Source organism: Miniopterus natalensis, chromosome 10, assembly GCF_054644295.1.
Source record: "Miniopterus natalensis isolate mMinNat1 chromosome 10, mMinNat1.hap1, whole genome shotgun sequence".
In the NCBI taxonomy this organism is placed as follows: domain Eukaryota; kingdom Metazoa; phylum Chordata; class Mammalia; order Chiroptera; family Miniopteridae; genus Miniopterus; species Miniopterus natalensis.
This window is the reverse complement of record NC_142090.1, coordinates 42,878,952-42,900,724: the sequence shown is the minus strand read 5'-3', so window position 1 is coordinate 42,900,724 and position 21,773 is coordinate 42,878,952. Positions and strand designations below refer to the sequence as shown.

The following is a 21,773-nucleotide window of genomic DNA, read 5'->3' as shown; positions in this document are numbered from 1 at the left end:
GCTCATACTTCTCAAGAAGTGTTTCTATAACAAGTAAATGAAATAAGCAGGTTTTACTCCTCTCTCACCCTAAATTGTGGCTAATTATTCTGTAGGAGAGTGTTCAATTAACAAGCCAGTTGGGACACTAGAATATCATAGGTAAACCTGTCACCACAGTAACTTCAGCTTACAGCAGCACATTGTTTCCATCAAGGGACAAGGCCACATATGTTTTAAAAGGCATTTTTTAAAAGCACATTTCAACACAGATAAACCCAGATCACACACTGACTCACAGGGGGAAATAATCATATCTGCCTGCCTGCAGCCTCCTCACTTTAATGTCCCCCAGTTCCTCTCTGTAACAGGGTTTCATGGGGGAGGAGGTAGCTTCTATCATTCAGTACTTTATAAAAGCAACAAAGGATTATTCACTAAATTATGTTTAGGAATAAATCATGCTTAGTTCAATTAACAATTAAATTATACATCAACCTTTATACCACAAGTTTTCTTTATATATATATATCTTTATTGTTTTCAGAGAGAGGAAAAGAGAGGGAGAGAGAGAGATAGAAACATCAATGATGAGAGAGTCATTGATCGGCTGCAGCCCACAACCTGGGCATGTGCCCTGACTGGGAATCAAACCCTGATCTCCTGGATCCTAGGTCAATGCTCAACCACTGAGCCACACCCGGCTGGGCTATACCACAAGTTTTCAAATGAAATTGCAGATTGATTCTAAGGTTAATTAGCTATCTTTCTTCACAACACTCCTAACCAAGAGTGTCTTCCTTCTTTTGCAAATCCATTTTTTCTTGTTGCCTAGCTCTTGGTAACCCTCCATTCATTCATTTACCAAGTATTCATTGAGGTGTCAACACTGTTCTAGATGTCAACATTGTTCTAGGACTAGGGAAGAAAAGGAGCTTGAATAAAAGTCATGGAACTGGCATTCTAGTGAGGTGAGACACAGAATAACCAATAAACATAATAAATAATAGAGCGAGGGAATCTGGGATGCTAAGCAGGGTCTGGAACTTTAAACAGAGTGCTCAAGGAGGCTTCATTGAAAAGCTGAAATTGAACAAAGATTTGAAGGCAATATGGAAAGAAGACATAAGGTTACTTAAGGAAAGAGGAATGAAGGCAGAGGGAGGACCCAAGACTGGGGCTATAAGGCAAGATGTATTCTTGATGTGCTCAAGGAAGAGGAGGGAGACCAGCCTGGGAAGACAGGAAATAAGAGGGACCACCAGGAAAGTCAAGGTTCTCAGATCCAGTAGGGATTTTTGACTTTCACTACAAATGAAAGGCCTGGAAGGCCTTTGACTTTTACTCCAAATGAAACAGAGGGACCTAATCTGACTGAAGTGTCACATAGATCACTGGCTGCTGCCTCAGACTACAGGGATGGGAAACTAGTCAGAGACTTGGCCATCATCAGGTGATGGTGGTGTGGACCAGATGGACACAGTGGGAGTGGTAAGAAGGGATCAAACTCCAGATACACTCTGAAGAGAGATTCAACACAAGTCCCTATGGGCTGTGAGAGAAAGAAGCTAACTCCAGGGTATTGGCTGGAGCAAGTGGAAGGACAGAGGAATGGGTGTAGGGATAAGATAAAGAGCTCTGGTTTGGATATATTGAGTTGAGACATATTAGACATCCAAGTAGAGGAAATGAGGAAGCAAGTGGATATCAGCCTATAGACTGGAGTGATAAACTTGAGGTTTGGATCCTACTTTAATTTATGAGACTGGTTGAAATCACCTGGGAAGTGAGTATAGATGGAGAAGACGAGAGATCTAAAGTAGAGTCATTGCAGATGTAATTAGTTGTGTTAAGACAAGGTCATATCGGAGTATGGAGGGCCCCTAAATCCAATATGACTGATGTCATTATAGAAATGGAAAAGTTGGACATAGACACACACACATACAAAGATAATGCCACCTGAATATGAAGGCAGAGATTTGTGTAACGTGTCTACAAACCAATGAAAACCAGAAGATTGCCAGAAAAGCACCCAAAGCCAGAGGAGAGGCATGAAACATATTCTCCCTGAAAACCCTCAGAAGGAACAAACCTCTGACACCTTGATCTTGGACTTCCAGCCTCTAGAACTGTGTGAGAATAAATGCCTGTTGTTTAAGCCACCCAATCTGTGGTACTTTATTATGCATCCCTAGCAAACAGGGAGCTAGAAAGAGTGAGTGTGCCAGAGAGGAGAGTGCACACATTGTGATCATGGAGGGCCTACAGCGATGGGTAATGATGAGGTCTGGCACGACCATGGCAGTAATAAAAACATTGTGAGAAGAGAGGTAAACAGGGAACTGAGAAGCCAGGGGAATGGAGGGACAATCTACTTGTATGTTGATATTGCCAAGAATCAAGACTGGAATAGGACTATGACATGAGACGAGTACTGAAGAATGACTTTGAGACAATAGATGTCAGCAAAATAGGAGAATGGCTGACAAAACCTGATGGCCTGAGATTCAATCAAAGATACTTTTAGGGGGGAAAGAGAATAATCCAGAGGAAGTGAGAAACAAAAAGAAAATGCAGCCCACCTCCAAGCTTCATGACACAAAACTGTGACAGAGAAAACCACAGACACCAAAAATTCCAAATGGCGGCTGATTGAGTGGAAGCTATGTTGACACTCCCTCAGGACCAAACTGGAATTACAACTAAATTATAGAAAACCATCCTGAATAATCAACTGATGACAAGCTGGTGAGCTCCTTCATAACCAAGGACCTAAAGTGAAGACCCCATTGAGACTGGTAGGAAGTGAGAAAGTGTGAGAGGGCTACCTGGGCTCCCACAGGGAGCAGCTGAAGTTTCTGAGGGATATATCAGCTGTGGGGGGCTCCCACTGAGAACTCTGGGGTCTAAACCCCAAGCTGAGCTCCCCAGCCCATAGTACCAGAACTGAGAATGGTGCCTACATAACATCTAGTTGTGAAAAGCAGCAGAGTTTCTGTCTGCCAGGAAGAAAAGGCTGAAATGCAGGCAGGCACCCTCTTAAAGGGTGAACACACAAAAGTTTTGTGTACAGCCACTCACCTTGGGCTCTGCACAGGGAGGGTGGGGTAGACCAGAGCTATGTGAGGAGAGTCTGAGGGTGCTGGCTTGGGGATTGGAGCTCAGAGGGTGGCCATCTGGATTCCTGTGCTGAATCATTCCCCCACATGACAGAGGACATCTTTCTCAGGCAGACATTTACCATCCAAGCAGCTTTTTCTTGAAGTGGGGGGGGGGGGGCAGTTGCCCCACACTGTTGGAAAATCTCTCACCCCACCCTGTGGAGTTTGTACAGCCTGAGGCTCATTAAGAGACAGAATAACAATCAGCCTCTGGGTGCTTTCAGTCTTTGCCTTATCTGCTTCTGGACCTGGGGCTTGGAAAAGTATACCTTCAAGTGCATCTTGGTCTTTTTGAAACTTATCCAGCCCCAGCAGAGAGAAACACATGCTGTGGATTGTTAATAGCTCCAAACAGGGCACTCAAGGCCATCCACAAACAGCATCTAACATTGGCCTGCACCAGAGACCATCCAAAAGACTGGGAGTCCTAGATCTATCTAATATATAGAAACAAATCCAAATAGGCAGTCAAAAACAAGCCCCAAGTGAAAGAACAAAATGATTCTCTAGAAGAAGAGCTAAATTAAATGGAGATAAGCAATCTTTCAGATATAGAGTTTAAAATGCTGATCATAAGGATGCTCAACAGCATGATAAAAGATATGAAAACTATGAGGGAAATTAAGAATGACATCATAGAAAAAAAAAACACATTGAAAGAAATAAACAGCAGATTAGGGGAAACTGAGGATTGGATCAGCAAACTAGAAAACAGGGTAGAAAAAAAAAATCACTCAATAAGAGATCAAAAAAGGAAAAATAATTAAAAAGCAGGACAGTTTAAGGGAGCTGTGGGATTTGAAATGTAACAATATTCACATCATAGGAGTGCCAGAAGATCTAGAAAGTAAGCAAGAGTTAGAGAACCTGTTTGAAGAAATAATGACAGAAAACTTCCCTAACAGGGTCAAGGGAAAAGTCACATAAGTTTAGGAGGCATATAGAGTCCCAAGCAAGAAGAACCCAAAAGGCCCATATCCAGACACATCATAATTAAAATGCCAAAAATTCAAGACAGAGAACCTTAAAGGCAGCAAGAGAAAAGCAATCTGTTATCTACAGAGGAGGTCCCATAAGGCTGTCAGCTGATTTCTCATCAAAAACTCTACAGGCCAGAAGGGAATGGCATGAAGTATTCAAGATAATGCAAAACAAGGATCTGAAACCAAGACTGCTCTATCCAGTAAGGCTATCATTCAAAATAGATGGTGAAATAAAGAGCTTTCCAGAGGAAAAAAAGGCTAAAGGAGTTTATCACTACCAAACCAGAATTGCAAGAAATGTGAATGGGAACTGCTATAATAAGAAGTTGAAATAGAGGAGAGAAACAGGCATAAAAAATAAAATGGCAAAAGATAAGTACCTATCAATAATAACCTAAAATATAAATGGATTAAATGCTCCAAAAGACACAGGGTAGCTGAATGGATAAGAAAACAAGACCCAAATATATGCTGTCTACAGCAGACCCACCTCAGAATAAAAGACACACACAGGAAAGAAGAAAGAAAGAAGAAAGAAGAAAGAAAGAAAGAAAGAAAGAAAGAAAGAAAGAAAGAAAGAAAGAAAGAAAGAAAGAAAGAAAGAAAGAAAGAAAGAAAGAAAGAAAGAAAGAAAGAAAGAAAGAAAGAAAGAAAGAAAGAAAGAAAGAAAGAAAGAGAGAAAGAGAGAAAGAAAGAGAAAGAAAGAAAGAAAGAAAGAAAGAAAGAAAGAAAGAAAGAAAGAAAGAAAGAAAGAAAGAAAGAAAGAAAGAAAGAAAGAAAGAAAGAAAGAAAGAAAGAAAGAAAGAAAGAAAGAAAGAAAGAAAGAAAGAAAGAAAGAAAGAAAAAGAAAGAAAGAAAGAAAGAAAGAAAGAAAGAAAGAAAGAAAGAAAGAAAGAAAGAAAGAAAGAAAGAAAGAAAGAAAGAAAGAAAGAAAGAAAGAAAGAAAGAAAGAAAGAAAGAAAGAAAGAAAGAGAAAGAAAGAAAGAAAGAAAGAAAGAAAGAAAGAAAAGAAAGAAAGAAAGAAAAGAAAGAAAGAAAGAAAGAAAGAAAGAAAGAAAGAAAGAAAGAAAGAAAGAAAGAAAGAAAGAAAGAAAGAAAAGAAAGAAAGAAAGAAAGAAAGAAAGAAAGAAAGAAAGAAAGAAAGAAAGAAAGAAAGAAAGAAAGAAAGAAAGAAAGAAAGAAAGAAAGAAAGAAAGAAAGAAAGAAAGAAAAGAAAGAAAGAAAAGAAAGAAAGAAAGAAAGAAAAACTTCTGGAGGACTTTAAGGGAGAGATCAAAAGCAATAGAGTCATAGTAGGGGACTCTAACACCACAATGACTTCACTGGATAGATCTTCCAGACAAAAAATCAACAAGGTAACAGTGACTCTAAATGACACACTAGATCAGATGGATTTAATTGGCATTTACAGAACATTTCACCCTCAAGCTGTAGAATATACATTCTCCTCAAGTGCACATGGTACATTCTCAAAGATAGACCACATGTTAGGACACAAAACAAGTCTCTACAAGTTCAAGAAGATTGAAATCATATCAAACATATTCTTGGATATTTATACCATGGAATACTATGCAGCTATAAAAAGAATCCCTTTCCCTTTGAGACAACATGGAGGGACCAGGAGAGTATTATGCTAAGTTACCTCTAAGCATCTCCTAAGAGGCTCCCACCATCCTTCATCATATAGCATCATCCTAGTGTCATCTACTCTGGTTACTCCAGTAGACATGCCTTTCTCACAACAGCCCAGAGTTGATCGATTTCATACCCACTTAGGGTGGCCCATGAAAGAACAGTCTTTATTCCTAACAGTACACTTACAATACCTTACAGCAACCTTACAAAAGCTGAGGTTGCATCCTTACAGAACACTCATTTACTCATTCAGTAAATATTCATTGAGTACTCCAAGACAGTGGCAGGAACTCATCAAGCATACTGGTGGGGCAAAAGTAGGTTTACAGTTGTGAGTATGTGAGATTCAGAGTTTATTCTTGCATTATTATTTATTAATTATTGTATTATTTTCCATATGAACAACTGTAAACCTAGTTTTCCCCAACCCTGTATAGTAAATAAATTGATACGAAACATTAGATCCAGTAATGATAAATAATATGGGAGGAAAAAATAAGTAAGAGGCAAATGCAGAAAATGTAAGCAGGGGGTGATATGTTAGTACCAATCAGTTTTCTTTTCTTCATATCTACTGAAGTAAACCCCCCCTAGCGCATTGCAATGAATTTCAAACAGTTTCAAAGGATTTCCTGCAGCTGGTTTGTTGTTATGCAGGGGACATATGAGGCTATAAAGTTCACCACAAGTGTAGCATCTTCAGCTTTGTTGATCTACAAATCTGATTTCATCTGTTCACCCATAGAGGAATGATCAGACTCTAGAACCAACTCCAGCTAATCATACTAAGGAGATCCTTTTATAAACCAGAATGTTAATTTCTTGATTTATAATAGGAGCCATATCTGACCAGACAGCCACACTCTGCTCTTTGCTCAGGCATGTCCTTCTGGAAAGGAAGACCCTTAGAAATAAATATTTTGCCATATTTAAATGTTTGGCTACCATGGTAACTCTTGCATGGACCTAGGCTTGGAGGTATGTGATTTGAGGAGCAGACTGTGACTTTGTGTGATTAGAAAAATCACCCTTCCTCCTGGTGAATGCAGGCCAATGTTAGGACAAACAGCTTCACAAGGGGAAGGAAGACGAGATTTCAGTTCTAACTCATTTCTCAGCGTAGGTGCTCTTATGTAGTGAACAACCTGGATAACTGTATATAACAGACCTAATGGAAGCAAAGAATTAAAACAAAAGTTATTGGGTGTTTTAAGGGATGTTGCCTTTAAGGTATGTGGCATGTGGAATCAAGTAAAGTGAGTGTCATGTAATGATGCCTTTTACATCTTGCAGTGTATGTGAAATATGTAAAAAATAAAAGTATCCTATGTTAATCCACTTATAAAATAATTGATCCAACTCTGAACAAATCTTTTTTTTTCTTACATGCAACTGAAGTTGAAAATATTTTAAAGTCATTCTGAAAACTGTTCACATTTCTAGACTCTATCTGACTCCAAGAAAAAGTTAGGGAAACTAGAGTAATGCTGGAGAAGTTGGAATCCTGCTTGAGAATGAGATTAGACATCCTGGGCTTTGGCTCCTCCCAAAATAGCTGAAATCTGCCAGGTCAGCAAAACAGAATCATGCCCTATCTATCTCCCACCCTTTAGGTGAGAGGGCAGCAGGCAGGCTTGGAAAGATTGCACCAAGTTTGGACCTGCTACACGGGTTTGATTGGCTCCCTCACTGGGGCCGCAGAATGGCCAAGTCTGAAGGTAACATTTACTTTCCAGTCTTTACTTTTCCATCCCTGGGGCCTATTTCTTAATCAGAATAAATCAATTCTAGGACAATAATAATTTGAAAACATTGATCAGGTCTGCCCCTATCATTTGTGTGACCTAAGGCAAGAATACAATGAAGACCCACAACCCATATGTCTGCATATTTAGAAATTATAAATCAAAGCTAACAAGCTACTGAATAATACATGTTCTGTTCTTTTAACTGATAAATATACCTCCAAAAGGAGCTGAAACACCAGGTGTAAGGATGTAGTGGTACAGAGAGAGCCAGCTCCTGGCCCACACTCCTGCTTTTCCCAGAGCCAGCCCTCTATCTGAGGTTTCTTCTTGCCACTAGTAGATACTACAGCTCACACAGCCAAACTCCGTCCACATTTTTCCACACCCCTTCACCACTGGCTGAAGCTGAAGGCTGTCTGCAGCAGGGTCCACCCTCTGGAGGTCAGACAAGGGAAGAAGCCCATGCAACACCTGGGAATCAGCTCAGCGCCATTTTGGTGAACATTCCAAGGACTAAGATCATGGTCCAGAAGGTGGGTTCCAGGCTCCAGGCTGGCTTAATCTTTGAGCCCACAGATTTCTCCATCTCATGGGGAGTGTCACAGCCAGAGCAAGGCCCTCTCAACCACACACTCCAAAGCAGGAGCCCCACTGGCCTGGACCTAAGGGTGATACTGTCACTGTAAAAATTATTTAATTTTTACCCTAGCCACTTCAATTATGGGTCTAATCATCTTAAAATGCGGTCCAGGAAAAGCTTATTAAAATGTAAATTCCTGAGCCTTAACCCAGACCTATGAATCAGATTATATGGGGGGAATTTCCAGGAATCTACATTTTTAAACAATCTTCCTAAATGACTCTTATCCACACTAAACATTGAGATCTGCTATCAAACAGCTAGGGGTTGGAGCAAAAGGCTCTGCCTTTCACATGGAATCCATCAACTCTATCCTCAAAAGCTGGGCCCCTGAACTAACTGATGAAATGTTCTCCATTTTAAAGATATTATCATCTGGATAAACCTGTTAGATTCCCAGAAGCTAAGGCTAGACTCTTCAGCACAGTGTTAGATAAATACTGTTCACATCATATTCTCCAATTCCAAGAACACCATTACTTAATTCCTGGCAAGTTTCAGTGTAATTGAGTAAGTTGCAGCTTCTTTATACAGCTGCTGTTAGCCAACTTCCTGGGAACACCATGATCTCTTAATGAAGATCCTAGAAACAAGCATGCTTTCCCAATTGTAGTGGGCCAATCAACTGCTATTATTATTATTATTATTATTATTATTATTATTATTACTATGTGCTTTTTAATTTCTATTATCCTTTCCTCTCACCCACCACTTAGCAATCGGTGGATACTCTCTTTATACATTACCCTCAGGGCAGGATCATCCAGGCAGAACAAAAGCTACGGGTTAGGAGCTACCAAGAACACCGGTAGATCTACACAGAGACCATGGTCTGCAGGCCATGGCTTCCTGTTGTAAGTGGCAGGTGTTTGAGAGAATAAAAGAGGGTTTCTCCATTTTTTTTTTTTTCTTTTAAGTATCAGAGGCTTTACTTTGAATATCAAGATCCAAACCCCTGGAATTCAGAAATCTTATAAACCATTGATGAGAGAAGAATTTAAATGTAGACTAAAAGCATATAAAATTTTAATAAATAAGAAAAAATAAAAGTCATAGAGAATACAACTGGGATTCAGACACGGATAAGTCCCTGATATGATGCCCAGATCTCCAACCCCAATACCAGCTTCTGAAGGGAACATGGGGAGCACCAAGTTAGATATCCAGATAGAAACCCCAGAAAAAGCTGATGGGGGTCTCTAAAAGATAAGGGCCAGAGCCTGGCTTCCTGGTGAGATGCTAACTTCCTGAGAGACTGCAAGCTTTAGAGAAGACTATGTCCAACATGGCACCCGAGTAATAGAAGAACAACCGCCGAGGCAATTAGTAGATGGGCCTCAGAGAACCCCGCATACCCCAGTAGGGTACCAAAACTGGAACGAAGAGGTACTACATGCCTGTAAAGTGCAGTCAGACCAGAAGAGTCTGATCGATAGAAGACAGCAAAGTATATGAATATGACAACTGAAAGCCATGATAAAGCCAGAGTCATCACTGTCCATGCAGCAGGAAGAGCTGAGATGTCCAAGACCAGTGGGACAGTCACACCTCAGCAGAGGCCAGCACAGACAGAAAATACCTTAGCTTAGCTTTACCTCATCCCACCCTACACCATGTTATAGCTGAGAGGACATGAGGAACATGATGGAGGGAATCTGAATTTCAAACTTGAGGCAACTGAAGCACCTTATTATCTACCATTGGCAGAGATTAGAACTAAAAAGTAAAGTTAAATTTTATTTCAGAGAAATAATATTACATTTTTTCATACCTGGGTACATAGCCTGACACTGTCATATATGTAAAATATCAAACCTGAAACTAAGCAACAAATCCCTTGAACCAAGTCTGTTCTGTATATGGCTTTTCAAAACAAGTATGTGTTAATTTTTACCACCTTCTTCTTGAGAGAACTATTTCCTGTTTGAGATTGCTGAATTTAAATTTGAAGCCGTGCTTGAGGCCTGTCATAACTTAACACATCTTTACACATTGTCCTCAAATATCTTGCAAGTATGTGTCATTGCTATGCCAAGTCTGAGATTTGATTTTATCCTGCATACAAGGTAATAAGTTACCCTGTTAGTATTTCAAGGCTCCTGGGTCAAAGACAAAGGACTTTATTCCTTACAGCATAATAAGAAGCATGAGTATCAGTATATTTGACCTCAGGACCCACAGGGCCATCATCATTGGCCCAGATGGATAATAAACTCACAGTGGGTTTGTGTAACAACTGAGTTTGAAGAATCCATATTTTTATAGCAAACCTTAAGCAAGACTTATTGTTTGGGGGAGCATGTTACCCAGTCTTGCTAGGTTATCAACTGCATAAACAACCCTGAGAAGTGACCCAGGTAAGAGTGGTAAGGACTTTGCAGGGTTAATACATCCAGCATGATGTGTAGGAATAGAAGAGGCCCAAAGAGAACTGTCTTCCCAATGTGCAGGAGAGGAAACTTAGTGATTCAGGCTAAAACATGGTATTATGGGCAAAGTGCCAAACCAAAAGCCTAAAGGAGCTGGGCTCCATCTTATTCTGCCATGTGGTGGCCATGTGATATGGTCAAAACCTGTTCTCATCTCTAAAATGAAAGTAATAATACAGGTCTTGCCCACCACAAGGGTTGCTATTAAGACCAAATGAGCTACTTTTTGTGAAATCACATTATTGACTATAAAACACTATATACATAAGACACTGTTATGTTTATCACAAATCCATCACCACCTTCTTTAACTCAAATTATATCAACTTAATCCAGAGAAAAATGGGATGTAAGCTGAAAAATAATCAAAGTACATAATTGTTGACTTCCAACTTACTATTACATTAATTTTCAGTTTTCTCTATGGTGTAAACTCCTTGAAGGATCTTTTCATGTTCAGCTTTCTATCTCTGGCAACCAGCACTATGCCAGTCACATAGCAATCATGGGTTTGATAATGGCATCTTGGTCTCCAACATAATTAAACCCATCAGAAGAGAGAACTAACTTTGACATAAATCTGTTTTGCAAAAGTTTATAAATAATAGATGAGGCCATGTCTCAAACATGCTAGCTAAAAATTCAGAACTTTGAGAACTGTCTGCAATTAGGGGGGTGTTATTTTTCCACCTCTACTTTTTAACAGCTTATATCAACAGCACACTTATGTTTGTCATTTTGTGCTCAAAATTTTTCTGTCCACCTTTTCCCATGATGTACAGCATTATCAACTGTTAAAATGGTAAAAATTTGACACATTAAATCAGTGATCTTCAAACTTTTTCACTCCTACTTTCTAAAAGAATTTTGAAAACCTATGTATCCCCCTACACATTTTCAAGTAGACACCTAAAATTTTCATCACAAATTGGAATAGCTTCAAAATATAATTTTCTAGCATATTGTAAATATTGATTTTTAAATGAAACATATATCATATTCTGTATACAATGCCTAAGCAATTTGATACCCATTCTCAATTAAAAACCTATAGACAAGGTCTTTATATATATATATCTTTATATATATATAATATATATATCTTTATTGATTTCATAGAGAAGGAGAGGGATAGAGAGATAGAAACATCAATGATGAGAGAGTCATTGATTGGCTACCTCCTACGCACCCCGACTAAGGATTAAGCCCGCAACCCGGGTATGTGCCCTGACCAGGAAACAAACCCTGATTGCCTAGATCCTGGGTCGAAACTCAACCACTGAGCCACTCCCAGCCGGGCAAGACAAGGTCTTTCTGACAACTAGAAAATATTTATCATTTCCTTTTCTCCTCAATCTCATATTTCCTAAAAGCTATGTTATTAATTTAATATATTTTTTATTTAAAAGATTTTATTTGGTCACCCTACTAATTTCTCTACAATAACAAAAATAATTATCTATAAATTGAAATTTAAACATTGTAATTTTGCATGACTATAAGGTTCTAAATATTTTTTAAAATTTCTGGATTGAGTTATCTTTACAATGATTTTTAGTACACAATTGACAAAAGGAACATAAATGTATAATATATTTTGAGAAATAATTATCAAACATACCAACTAAAGTTTTATATAAAAATTAATCTAAGTGAATAGGTGGAACTTTTTAAATAAGTTCATGTATCTTTGGCTGTTAATTACTGTTTGAATGAGACAGGATTTTGCATCAATTCTACTCTTATTTTTCATTTTTATAGACATAAACCCTGAGAAAATTTGTTCAGTTAAATAAGTAATGAGACTTCTAGATATTTTCTCATGCAAATATCACTCTATTATTTGATTATAAGTTAAAAGTGCATAGTGATCTATTATCAAAAAATAGACCTTATCTGTTGACAACTTTAATTTTATTGAAAGCAAAGAATTGAAAATCATTTAATTTACAAAAAAAAAAAAAAAAATTGTTACCCAGTAACTAGAGTTCTTTACTTTCTCAGTTTCTAGGAAGAATGACCCAAAAAGGTTTAATCAAGACTTATCACATGAGTATCAATTACACTGTTCATTTTTACTCAGAGGCATTTTGCTTATGGAGCTAAAATAGATAAAACTGGAGTTAAAAACAAAATTATAAATTGTTCATTTTAATGCTTTCTTTTTGCGAACAAAGACTTATACATTAATGTCACATTTCATTTTTTAGAGACATCTCAAAATGCATAGTAAAGATATGAGAGAAAGACAGACAAAGACACTGGAAGATATTCATTTTTATTTAGTGATTCCTTCTCATGGTTGAAGCCAATTATGTTTATATAATTATATATTTCATAAAATTGGAGTCAATATATCAATATTTGAAAAGGAGAAATTAATACTAATTAAATAAAGTTGATTTTCTTAGATCATTTTATAATAGATTTGTGTATGGGAAAATTTTATTTGCTTTTGAACCTAAGTAGATGTTCTACTTTTAAGAGTATAATTTAGGGTGAGTTCAAGGAGACTAACTTTGGGGTGTGTCCCTCATTGATGCTCTGGATGGGCAGTGATCCAAGTTTGGGCTGGAGACAGGCAGAGGAGAGAAAATCCTAGGAGCATGCCCATTGAGGATGGAGTGAGGCATCGGGTGTGACCGTTGTGAGGAAGAGGGTTGAAGGAAGGGACTCCATGGCTGTGGCTAGGTGCACGTTAAAGAACCAGCACCGCCTGACTGGGCGTAGCTCAGTGGTTGAGCATCGACCTAGGATCCAGGCAACTGGGGTTCTATTCCCGGTCAGGGCACATGCCCGGGGTTGCGGGCTCGATCTCCAGTCAAGGGCATGCAGGAGGCAGCTGATAAATGACTCTCTCATCATTGATGTTTCTATCTCTCTATCCCTCTCCCTTCCTCTCTCTGAAATCAATAAAGATATATTTAAAAAGAAAAAAAAAAAAGAACCAGCACCACCACTGACTCCAACTCCAAGTACTTCACAACCAATAAAAAAGGAGAAATCTTTGGATTAAAGGCTGAACTCGACAATGAAAAGAAGGAAAAGAGAAAGGAGGCCGTGAAGAAAGTGATTGCTGGGGAAGGATGTTAGCTCTCTCTTTCCAGATGTAGTGAACTGTATGCAGACTGACAACCTAGAGCTAAAGAAGTGTGTATCTCTACTTGATGAACTATGCCAAGAGTCAGCCAGACATGGCTATCATGGCTGTCAACAGCTTTGTGAAGGACTGTGAAGATCCCAATCCTCTGATTTGGGCCTTGGCAGTCAGAACCATGGGTGCATCTGGGTGGACAAGATTACAGACTATCTCTCCGAGCCCCTCTGCAAAGTGCTTGAAGGATGAAGATCCCTACATTCAGAAAACAGCAGCAGTCTGCATGGCAAAACTCCATAATATCAATGCCCAAATGGTGTAAGTTCAAGGATTTCTGGATTCTCTGTGGGATCTCATAGCAGATTCAAATCCAGTGGTGGTGGCTAATGCTGTAGCAGTATTATCTGAAATCAGTGAATCTCACCCAAACAGCAACTTACTTGATCTGAACCCACAGAACATTAATAAGCTGCTGACAGCCCTGAATGAGTGCATTGAATGGGGCCAGATTTTCATCCTCAACTGCCTGTCCAATTACAACCCTAAAGATGACCAGGAGGCTCAGAGCATCTATGAGCAGGTAACTTCCCGGCTATAACATGCCAACTCAGCAGTGGTGCTTTCGGCAGTAAAAGTCTTAATGAAATTTCTAGAGTTGTTACCCAAGGACTCTGACTGCTAGAATATGCTGCTGAAGAAGCTGGCACCTCCACTTGTCACTTTGCTGTCTGGGGAGCCAGAGGTGCAGTACGTCGCCCTGACGAACATCAACCTAATTGTCCAGAAAAGACTTGAAACCTTAAAGCAGGAAATCAAAGTCTTCTTTGTGAAGTATAATGATCCCATCTACGTTAAACTGGAGAAGTTGGACATCATGATTCATTTGGCATCCTAAGTCAATATTGCTCAGGTTCTGGCAGAGCTGAAGGAATATGCCACAGAGGTGGATGTTGACTTTATTCACAAAGCTGTGCGGGCCATTGGATGGTGTGCCATCAAGGTGGAGAAATCTGCAGAACGTTGTGTAAGCACATTGCTTGATCTTGTCCAGACAAAACTATGTGGTCCAAGAGGTGACTGTTGTCATCAGGGACATCTTCAGCAAGTACCAAAACAAGTATGAAAGTATCATTGCCACTCTGTGTGAGAACTTAGACTCCCTGAATGAGCCAGACACACAAGTAGCTATGATTTGGATTGTGGGAGTATATGCTAAACAAACTGACAATGCAGATGAGTTACTAGAGAGCTTCCTGGAGGGTTTTCATGATGAGAGCACCCAGGTGCAGCTCACTCTGCTTACTGCCATAGTGAAGCTGTTTCTCAAGAAGCCATTAGAAACTCAGGAGCTGGTACAGCAGGTCTTGAGTCTGGCAACACAGGATTCTGATAATCCTGATCTTCAAGATAGGGGTTATATTTATTGGTGGCTTCTCTCAATGGACCCTGTTACAGCCAAAGAAGTAGTCTTGTCTGAGAAGCCACTGATCTCTGAGAAGACAGATTTTATTGAGCCAACTCTTGGATAATCTAATCTGCCACATTGGTTCTTTGGCCTCTGTGTACCACAAGCCTCCCAATGCTTTTGTGGAAGGAAGACACAGAATCCATCACAAATACTTGCTAGTACATCATGAGAGCACTGATGCAGGTGACAGTCCTGTTGGCACCACCACTGCCACCAAACTGGAACAGACTCAGGTTATTCCCTCTCAAGGTGATCTTCTAGGGAACATTTTAAACCTTGACCTCAGTCCCCCAGTCAAAGTGCCACAGGTATCCTCCATGCAGGTGGGAGCAGTGGATCTCTTGAGAGGAGGGCTAGATAGTCTGCTTGGCAGTGACCTTGCTGGGGGCATTGGAGGAAGCCCGGCAGTGGGACAATCCTTCATTCTGTCATCAGTGCCTGCAACCTTTGCTCCTTCACCTACTCCTGCTGTGGTCAGCAGTGGTCTGAATGATCTGTTTGAACTCTCTACAGGGATAGGCATGGCACATGGTGGTTATGTGGCTCCTAAGGCTGCCTGGCTGCCTGCAGTAAAGGCTAAAGTCTTGGAGATTTCTGGAACATTTACTCATCATCAGGGGCACATATATATGGAAATGAACTTCACCAACAAAGCTCTGCAGCACATGACAGACTCTGCAATCCAGTTTAACAAGAATAGCTTTGGTGTCATCCCCAGCACTCCTCTGGCCATCCATACACCACTGATGCCAAATCAGAGCATCGATGTCTCCCTCCCTCTCAACACCTTGGGCCCAGTCATGAAGATGGAGCCTCTGAATAACCTACAGGTGGCTGTGAAAAACAATATTGATGTCTTCTACTTCAGCTGCCTCATCCCACTCAATGTGCTTTTTGTAGAAGATAGCAAAATGGAGTGTCAGTTCTTCCTTGCAACATGGAAGGATATTCTCAATGAAAATGAACTTCAGTTTCAGATTAAGGAATGCCATTTAAATGCTGACACTGTTTCCAGCAAGTTGCAAAACAACAAGGTTTATACTATTGCCAAGAGGAATGTGGAAGGGCAGGACATTCTGTACCAGTCTCTGAAGCTCACTAATGGCATTTGGATCTTGGTTGAGCTATGTATCCATGGTATTAAGGAGGAAAAAAATCTGGTTGGGCCAATACGGGTGCATGAAGATTGATGGTCCCTTAGTCGCCTAAGAGAGAATACTGTCACTGAAGTGTAAAGCCCCTGAAGTCTCTCAGTACATCTATCAGGTCTATGACAGCATTTTTAAAAACTAATAGACTGCTCCTGTGCCCTCCGGCTATCCTGTGATCAGTGCAAGCCAAGAACTCTTAACTGAAAGAAATTGTGTTTTCGTGTAGAATCTGAACCTAAATACACTGAGGCCACCTGCCAAGGTAGTGACTAGTCTAACCTGTGCTAAATTAGGGCACAACCTGTTGGATAGTGTTAACTTCCTGTGAACGTTTGTAACCACTGCTTCAATCACTTCCCACCTCTTGCCACCTGCTACTGCTGTTTGTCCTTACCTGTGGGTTTCTCCATACTGGGCCAATGGCTGGCAATTTTGAGCATAGGTTGATATTTTGTAATTGAGAGCTCATTTCAAAAGCAGAAAAAGACAAAAAATATTAAAGCAAAGAAAAGTGTCACTGAAACATAAAAAAAAAAAGAGTATAGTTTAAATACTTTATGTAAATTCACAAGAGAAAGAACTCAGTCACAAGGAAGGACAGCCTTACAAAAAGTACATTAATAATTATTGAGCATCATGATGTCTAAGTGCACTTCCAGAAGTTGCTGCAGTTTCTTGACAACAAGCAAACCCCACAAAGTCCATGTGTAATGTCATGAGTCACAAGATGGTTCACTTTGACCCACTCCATGAGGACATGTCCATGCAATATTTCATCCTAGCCTGTCATAGCACTGCCTGACCACAGTGAAGCCCAGGGACCTCTGTTGTGACCCGGAAAGGAAGCTGGGTGATGCCTATAGTCATTTATCTGCATCCTCACAGCAGCAAACATTCTGTACATTTCCCTTATTTTTCCCTCTGTACTATTTTAACCAGAAATTGAGTTAATGAAACGCATTTAGATAAACATATTACTTCATATAAAAAAAAAAAATTATTAAGCAGAGATCCAAGATGGATATGGAGTAGGTGAAAGCTAAACTCACCTCCTCCCAGGACTAAACTGGAATTACAACTAAATTATAGAACAATCATCCTGAATAACCAACTGAAGACTAGCTGAAGAGAAGGCTTACAACCAAGGACTTACAGGAGAAGCCACGTCAAGATTGATAAGAAGAGCAAAGATGCAAAAGGGGCTGGCCTTGCTCCCACAGGCAGTGGCTGAGGTTCTAGAGGGATATCTCAGGTGTGGGGGAATTTCCCTGAGAAGCATCAGGTCTAAACTCCAAGCCAAGCTCCATAGCCCAGAGCACCAGAGCCAGAGAGAGGAGCCCACATAACATCTGACTGTGAAAAGCAGAGGGATTTTTGTCCCCCAGAAAGAGATGGGAGTCTGTTGAAGACATAGGCACTTTCTTAAAGGACCAATGCACAAAATTTCATTCATAGCCACTTGCCCTGGGCTCCAAGGAAGGGAGGGTGGAGCAGAGTAGAAGCACAGAGTAGTAGGAGCAGAAGAGAGACAGGGGTCTGTGGCTCTGGGGAGGTAGTTGAAGGGACAGCCACCAGGATACCTCTGTTGAGTCATTGCCCATACCACAGAAGCCATCTTTCTTGAGTGAAACACTCTCCTCCATGTAGCATCAGCCTGGGGAAGGCAATAGCCCCACACTCTGGACTCCTTTTCATCCCACCTGGTGGAGCTCCCTCTCTGCCCTGCTGAGAAGTACAAACAGAGGCTTCAGTAACTGAGCCTAAATGGCACCCAGCAGGCAGAGGTAGGCTGGGGCAGATCTTGGGGTTCCAAGGGATTTTTGCTGATCTGCCCCTGGGCCATGTGCTGGTAAAATCTGGCCTTGGAGACCAGCTTGCTACTTCCTACATGCACTTAGCGCCAGGAGAGGAAGCCACAAGCTGTGAATTGCTTATAGCTCCAAACAAGTTATCCAGGATGAGTTACAGGAAGTGCCTAACACTGGCCTGCACAAGAGTCCCTCCTAAGAAACCCAGAACCAGCACACCCAGTGACCAGCTTCATACAACATCAGAGCAGGTCCCAATAAATTTCACAAACAGCATATCCAAAGGAAGATCTCAGCAGGCACCAAACCCTGCTGAGTTGAAATCTGATTCATGTTGTCAGCATCTGCACAGCAGCAAGCCCACTGTGGTTTGGGTTGAGCCTCACAGTCAGCCAGCCTCAGGGTCAATCCCATATAAAAACAGGTGAATAGCAATCAAGACTCGATTACAACAAGAGGGTCTACATAACCCACACAGGAACATTCCTGGAGCAGCCAGCTGAGGTGATCAAAGAGACTACACCGCTGGACCCCACAGGATATTTATTAATAAGGACACCCTATGAAGATTGGGAGTCATAGCAGCTCTTTCTAATATATAGACACAAACACAAAAAGGCAGCAAAAATGGGGAAACAAAGAAACAGGCCCAAGATGAAAGAACAGGAGAAATATTCATAAGAAATGTTAAGTGAAATAAAGGCAAGAAATATATCAGATATAAAGTTCAAAGTAATGGTTATAAGGATGTCCAACAGCATGAAAAAGGACATAAAAGCCATACAAAAGAACCAGTCAGAAATAAAGAATACAATATCTGAAATGAAAACTACACTGGAAGAAATAAACAGTAGGTTGGATAAAGAAAAGAATCGAATTAGCAATTTGGAACACAAGGTAGAAAAAACACACCCAGTCAGAACATTAAAAAGAAAAAAGAATTTTAAGAAATGAGGAGAGTTTAAGGGACCTTTGGGACAACATGAAGTGTAACAACATCTACATCAGAGAGGTTCCAGAGGAAAAGAGAGAGCAAGGGATCAAGAATGTATTTGAAGGAATAATGACCAAAAACTTCCCTAACATGATGAAGGGAAAAGACACACAAGTCCTGGAAGTGCAGAGAGTCCCAAACAAGATGGACCCAAAAAGGCCCTCACCAAGACACATCATAATTAAAATGGAAAAAGTTAAAGATAAGAGAGACTCTTAAAAGCCACAAAAGAAAAACAGTTAGTTTCCTACAAGGGAGCTCCCATAAGACTGTCAGTTGATTTCTCAGCAGAAACATTTAGGTGAAAAGGGATTGGCATAAAATATTCAAAGTAATAAAAAGCAAGGACCTACGACCAGGACTACTTTACCCAGCAAGGCTATCATTTAAAATTGAAGGAGAAATGAAGAGTTTCCCAGACAAGAATAAGCTAAAGGGGTGTGATACCACCAGACCAGTATTACGTTAAATGGCCTTCTAAAAGAAGGAGGAGGAGGAAGAGGAGGAAAAAGAGGAACATAATTAAAAGAATAAAATGGCAATAAATACATACCTATCAATAATCACTTGAAAGGTAAATGGCTTAAATGTTCCAATCAAAAGGCATAGGGTAGCCAAATGGATAAGAAAACCAGGTCCGTATATGTGCTGCCCGCTACAGACCCACCTCAGAATGAAACAGACTAAAAGTAAAGATTGAAAAGAGATATTTCATGCAAATGGAAATAGTTATAGCAGACGAGTAGACTTCAGTTTATTTATTTTTATTTGTCTTTATTGAAAGTATTCAGATGTCCCCCTTTTTCCCCCATTGATCCCCTCTTCCCTGCATCCACTCCACTCCCAGGCCTTCCCCATAACAATGTCTGTGTCCATGGATTATGCTTATAGACATATAAATTCTTTGATTAATTTTTCCCCACCCAATCCCCCACCCCCACTTTCCCGCTGAGATCCTTCAGTCTGTTCCGTGCTTCTGTGTCTCTGGATCTATTTTGTTCATCAGTTTATTTTGTTTATTACATTCCACATATGAGCAAGATCATGTAGTATTTATTTGACTGGCTTATTTTGCTAAGCATAATACTCTCCAGTTCCCTTCAGGCTATCCCAAAGGATAAGTTATCCCTTTTTACAGCTGCATAGTATTCCATGGTGTAAATGTACCACAGCTTTTTTATCCACTCATCTACTGATGTGCACTTGAGAAGAATGTATATTCTGCACCTTTGGGGTGGAATATTCTGTAAATGTACATATAATTCCATCTCATCTAGTGTGTCATTTAGGGTCACTGTTTCCTTGATGATTTTTTATCTGGAAGACATATCCAGAGAAATCAGTGGGGTGCTAAAGTCCCCTAGTATGACTGTCTTGCTGTCGATCTTTCCTTAAAGTCCTCTAGAAGTTTTATTTTATAAATTTAGGTGCTTTTATATTGGGTGCATATATGTTTATCAGGGTTATATCCTCTTGTTGGATCAATCCCTTTAGTATTATGTAGTGACCTTTCTTATCTCTCATTATGGTCTTCATTTTGAAGTCTATTTTGTCAGATATGAGTATTGCTACCCCAGCTTTTTTTTTTTTTTCATTTCCATTTGCATGGAAAACTTTTTTCCATCCCTTCACTCTCATCTTGTGTGAGTTTTTGTTTTGAGGTGGGTCTCTTGTAGGCAGCATATACCTGGGGTCATGTTTCTTATCCATTGAGACACCCTATGTCTTTTACTGGAGTATTTAATTCATTTACATTTAAGGTCATTATTGATAGGTACTTATCTGTTGCCATTTTAATTCTTTATGCCTCTACTTCTCTTTCTCTCTATTTCTACTTCTAATTACAGCAGTTCCTTTAACATTTCCTGCAATGCTGGTTTGGTGGTCATAAACTACTTTAGCCTTTTTTGTCTGGGAAGCTATTGAATTCACATCTATCTTAAATGATAGTCTTGCTGGATAGTGTAGTGGTTTCAGATCCTTGTTTTGCATTACCTTGAATACTTCATGCCATTCCCTTCTGGCCTGTAGAATTTCTGATGAGAAGTCAGCTGACAGCCTTATGGGAGCTCCTCTGTAAGTAACAGATTGCTTTTCTCTAGCTGCCTTTAAGATTCTCTCTTTGTCTTGAATTCTTGGCATTGTAATTATGATGTGTCTGGGTGTGGGCCTTTTTGGATTCTTCTTGCTTGGGACCCTCTGTGCTTCTTGAACTTGTGTGACTTTTGTCTTCACCGGGTGAGGGAAGTTTTCTGTCACTATTTCTTCAAACAGGTTTTCTAAATCTTCCTTACTTTCAACCTCTTCTGGTACTCCTATAATGCTAATACTATTACATTTCATGTTGTTCCAGAGCTCCTTGAACCATGCTGTTTTTTTAATTGTTTTTTTCTTTTTGGGTCTCTGATTGAGTGATTTTATTCTACCCTGTCTTCTAATTCACTGATCCAATCCTCAGCTTCCTCTAATATGCTATTTATTCCTTCCAATGTATTCTTTATTTCTGCTATGTCATTCTTTATTTTCTTTATAGTTTCCATGTTTTTTCATGCTGTTGAGCACCTTAATAATCAGTATTGTGAACTTTGTATCTTATAGGTTGCTTATTTCCATTTTGTTTAGCTCTTTTTCTGAAGACTTCTCTTGTTATTTCATTTGGGGCTTGTTTTTTGTC

General features: G+C 39.8%; 1 pseudogene; it reads left to right on the top strand.

Moving 5' to 3' along the window:
* Positions 1 to 13,687: 13,687 nt before the first annotated feature.
* Positions 13,688 to 16,439, top strand: LOC107530830 (AP-1 complex subunit beta-1-like; annotated as a pseudogene).
* The last annotated feature ends 5,334 nt before the right edge of the window (positions 16,440 to 21,773 follow it).